Here is a 5,406-nt window from a genome sequence, read left to right as displayed (position 1 = left end):
GACTAGGTTGCTCAGAGGATGAGCAACAACTTCAGTAGGGGGGTGATGATGAGCCTCATAAATGGGTAATTATACAGGCTCATTTTACCTCCTAACCTAGTAAAATCAACCATTCTCTCAGCTTATTGTAGGATTTTCTTATTATATTTATGCTTATAGGGTGAGTTGAGTTAGTTATTATGCCATGTGGTCTAACATGTATTTAGTGCAGATTATTGATGGATTTTGAGGTCAAAGTCAAGGATCTAGGGGCCAAATTGTAGCAATAACTTGAATTGGATAGAGGATAGGACTTACAGGAGGGAATCTCCCTCATTTATTTCTCCTCACTTCAAATTCCCCTTCATTCATCTCGGAGTACAAGCAGCCAAATCATGCACTAGAAGGCAGCTGAGCAAGTGGAAAATGATTGAGAGTTATCTCGAGTTTTGGGAGCCAAGCCTTCCTGATTTTAAGGAAGTTGTTGGTAGCTTTAGATGTATAATTAGAGACACCTAGGGCCTCACTAGGGTCGACTTTTTGCTTATGTAAACTTTGCTCAAATTTTGAGCTCACTATTTTATGACAGTTTTATGTAATCTTGCTTTTTTGTGATGATGAAGATGGAATCCTTTTTGAGCTAGCACTGAGTTACCTCAGAGGGCTGAAGCTCTTGGGTTAGGGCCTAATCCAAGCAGCCAAGCTCCTCTTTACTTGTATTTTTATGCTTTGCTTCAGTTGTAGATTAGTTTGTTGTTAGATGTATTTCTTTTATGGTTAAGAATAGGTTGATTTTGATGATTTAGTAGTTTGCTTCCATTTGTGCTTTTTGTAGCAGGTTAAGAAGTGATCAGAAAATATTCAAAAGGCTAGAAACCATGCCTTGGCCTCTCTTCCTCCCTCTGGGACCATGATTTGAAGCAAAGACTCTCTTGCTGCCCCAAAACCACATATTTTCCTCATTCCTAGGACTTCTAGTGTTTGCAGCTCTCTAGTAGGTTGATAGTCCAGTTTTTCTTTTCTTTAGATCTTCTTCATCAAGTTCACTTCCTGATTTACAATAGTCCTCTTGCATGATTTCCTTTCTTGCAGTATTTCCTAGCTTTTCCTTCTATGCATCATAGTTTAGGCCATTTTAATGCAAAACTTTGTTTCTCCTAGAATGCATTCATTTCAATAGTTGCTTGATTTTCTTGGTTTCTATGAAGAAAATCTCTTCCAATAGTAGGCTAGCTTGCTAGAAATAACACCCTCCATTTGATTCATGCCCTATAGGTCTCTCAAACCTCACCTTAATTCTGCCCTAGTTTCCTTCATTTTTCATAGAGCTTCTTCCTCTCTCCTTGAGCAAACCCAATCATCTTTTTCTCTCCTAGTGATTCATTGTAGACCTTAGGTGCCCTAACACCTCATTTCAACCTTCATACACCTTTTCCACCCACTCTCACACCCTCAAAACAATGGAAATTTCTCTCGGCCTCCTCCTGTAGGCCTCCTGTAGTTACCCTATTTTCCTCCCATAGTTTTCTTGTGTCCTCCTGTAGTTTTTCCTGTAGGCTTTCTTTTGAAGGCCGAGTGTGGGAAAAGCCTCTAGAAGGCCACCTAAGACCTCCTAGGACCCATCCACACCATCCTACACCATCCCAAGCTCCAAAACCACCCTCTAATGCCACCTGTTTGCCACACACAATAAATTAGATGCATGTTAAATTCACATAAAAACACATAAAAATCCAAAAATATGTTTTTTCTTATTTACTTCCAGAAATAACATGGTTATATGTTGTTTACTTCCTTGAGTAGGTAGTGGCATTTCTTTCATGGTTTTCATAGTGTTTTTTGCAAAAGTAGAATTAGCTTGTTAATTAGGGTTTACTAGGTTTTGCTTTACATTCCAGTCTTTCTCCTTTCTGCAATTAGAATAGCATCTGTAGAGTAATCTTTCTTTTCTTTCATCATACATAGAGCTTCTTCTGAAATCTATAGAGCTTGGCTTGAGCTCCTAGTGATCTTGTGCCGGCAGACCAAGTGACAACCTGCAGTGAGAACTAGTACTTGTGCATATAGCACCAACGCTTCCAAGTTTGTTATGAACTACCGAGTTGATAAAAGTAAATTTGGCAACCCAGGAGTTGCAGCATTCTTGCTGCAATACTGGCGCTCACCAACTCTTGCTGTAAAGAAATATTTCTATTTCTTAGATGTGTTTAGCAGATATAATCAAATATATATTTCCCTTAAAGACCAAGACAAAACTTCATTCACCTGTCGATGGGGAAAATTTTCATATAGAGTCTTACCATTTGGGTTATGTAATACACCAACCTCTTTTGAAAGTGAATTTTTTAGTATTTTTTCTGACTTGATTAGAGAGGGACTTGAACTATATATGGATCATTTTACCCCTTGGGGTGATGAATTTGACCAAGCTTTGCAAAATCTTGAGAAATCTCTTACACGATGTATAGCCACTAGGTCATGCCTTAGTCACAAAAAATGTCACATGAGGATGACAAAGGGCATAGTTCTAGGAAATTTTATTTCTGCTATAGGCATTCAGGTAGATCCAACTAATCTCGAGGTAATTCTTAAAATTCCTACTCCTCGAACACAAACAAAGATACACAATTTCCTTGGTTATGCTGGTTATTATTTCCATTTTATAGTAAAATTTTTAAAAATTGCAGCACCTCTGTATGTATTGGTTGGACATGTGGAATTTGAATGGACTGATAAATGTGATACTGCTTTTTCATATCTAAAGAGGATGGTCTCAACAAATCATATGTTGTGAGGGAAAAAATGGAATTTACCATTTCATATATCCTCAGATGCATTAGATATAGCAATAAGAGCAGTCCTTAGAAAAGAAGAGGATAAAAAGCCTTACACCATTTATTACATTAGCAAGAACCTTATGCTGGGTGAACTGAATTACACTATGACAAAAAAAAAAAATTAGTTGTTATTTATGCGATAAATAAATTTCGCCATTACATAACAGGATATCTATTTTTTTTGTACATTGATCATTTTGCCATTCGTTATTTAGCTAATAAACCTATTAGCAATGGTATAGTAACTCATTGGTTATTTCTATTGTAGGAGTTTGATATTACCATAAAAGATAGCCCAAGAAATGAAAACCTTGTCATAGAATTTTTGTCGAGAATTCTAGCTACAGTCGATTCTTCCCCAATTGAAGACCAATTCTTGGATGAAAATTTGTTTGACATAACTATTAAAACACCCTAGTATGTTGATGTAGAAAATTATATGGCAGTTGGAAAATTGCCATCACATTTTTCGAATTGGGAAAATAATCTTATTATCTAGTGTAGCGCTTCATTTTCATGGATGGACAATTACCTTTTTCATACAGGGGTTGATATTAATATTCGAATATGTTTCAGAGAAGATGAAATGTATGATATCCTGAGAGCCTATCATGATGAGCCCTGTGGGGTTCACTTTGCTGATCAGAGAACTAGTCATAAGGTATTAGAAATGGGCCATTTTTGGAGAAGAATATTTAAAGATGCAAATAAATATGTCCAGAGTTGTGATAGCTATCAAAGGATGGGTCATCCCATTCATTCTAATGTCAAATGAAAAATGTACTAGAATTGTTCAAAAGATGGGCAATCGACTTTGTAGGCCCCTTTAACCCAGCTTCAAATCAGAAAGAATATATTATGGTCTATACAAATTATTGTACTAAATGTGTGGAAGTAGTAGCACTTCCAAGGGCCACGAAAGAAGAAGTCATTAATTTTTTGTTTGTACTATTTGTTCGATATGGGTTGCCTCGAGAGTTGTAACATATGGGGGATCACGTTTCACTGCTCACAAAATTTCAACCACGTTGCAAACTTTCCATTCTAAACTCAGAGTCACTTCTCCTTACCATCCATAATAAAATGGGTAGGTGGAAAGCACTAATAAGGTCTTAGGGGATTGTTATTAAAAAAGTATATCTGGATCATGGAGACTAGGCTGCCAAGCTCCCAAAGGCCTTATTGGCCTATCGGAAAAACTATCACAATCCTATTGGTTATTCACCTTATCAACTCATTTTTGGTAAGGAATACATTTTTCCAATCAAATTCAAAGTTAAGGCTCTCAAAACTACCAAACAAGTCGGATTGGACCTCATAGAAGCACAAACACAACACTTACAACAACTCAATGAATTAGATGAAATGTGTCATCTTACCTTAAAATGTAGTACCATAATTCAACAGCAATGACCTAAATGGCATGATAAGTTGATTAAAAAGAAAAGATTCTAGAAAGGAGACTTGGCGCTACTATATGAATCGAGATTCCAAGATTTCCCAAGTAAACTTCAAACAAGGTGGCTCAGCGCTTATGAAATTACCAAATTTTATGGCAATGGAACAATATGTCGTACTAATTTCCCAATGTTGACATTACGTTCCTTTCTAATGGGCATCAACTCTATCTGTACCGTCTACTACTTATAAAAGATTATTTTCTTCATGAAATCAATAATGATGCTAATCTGCAGGTTGTAGTTGATCGAGGAAATTTCCCCATGGCCACAACTAGGTAAATATTTTTTAAGAAATTTTATTTACTTTGTACATAATCTAAATAATTCTTCTTTTTTTGTTATTTCTTACGAGTCAAAAAATATAAAAATAAATCATCACTAAAAATTTTATCACAGTTTTTGTTTCCTTAGCTACAACCGTTGTTTCCTCAGTCAAAGTTGTGTTTTCCTTAGTCATAATCATTGTTTCCTCAGTCACAGTTGTTGTTTCCTTGGTCACTTCTGTTGTTTCCTCAGTTACAGTTGTTGTTTCCTTAGTCGCAGCCCTTTCTTCCTTAGTCACATTTGTTGTTTCCTTAGCTACAACCATTTTTTCCTCAATCACAATTGTTGTTTCCTTAGTCATAGTCAGTGTTTCCTCATTCACATTTGTTGTTTCCTTAGTCACAATCATTTTTTCCTCATTTGCAGTTGTTTTTTCCTTAGTCACGGTTATTGTTTCCTCATTTACAATTCTTATTTCCTTAGTCACAGTTATTGTTTCCTCAGTCACAGTTTTTGTTCCCTCAATCACAATTGTCTTTTCTTTCATTATGCAATTATTTCTTTAGGCACAAGGTTATTTTCCTTAAATACAACTGTTGATCTCTAACATGCAATTATCATATCTTTTTTAGTTATATATTTATTCCTTTAGGGAAAGGAACATTTTTTTCTTTCTCCTTATATGATGATGGAAACCAATTTGTTTCATGACTATCATTAGAGAATCTTTTATGAGAAATCATTATCAAAATTTTGAAATTTCCTTGAATTTTTAATTCTTTCCACAATTGTAAAAAGTTACAAGAATTCCTATATTGCATTCCTTTCGAACTGTCAATGGTCACCAAATTTATAGTCCCATTTTC

This window comes from Pinus tabuliformis, chromosome 1_2, assembly GCF_031772625.1.
Source record: "Pinus tabuliformis cultivar Carrire ecotype Pingquan chromosome 1_2, CPIR1, whole genome shotgun sequence".
Lineage (NCBI taxonomy): Eukaryota > Viridiplantae > Streptophyta > Pinopsida > Pinales > Pinaceae > Pinus > Pinus tabuliformis.
The sequence above is the reverse complement of the archived record's forward strand: the minus strand, read 5'-3'. Positions refer to the sequence as shown.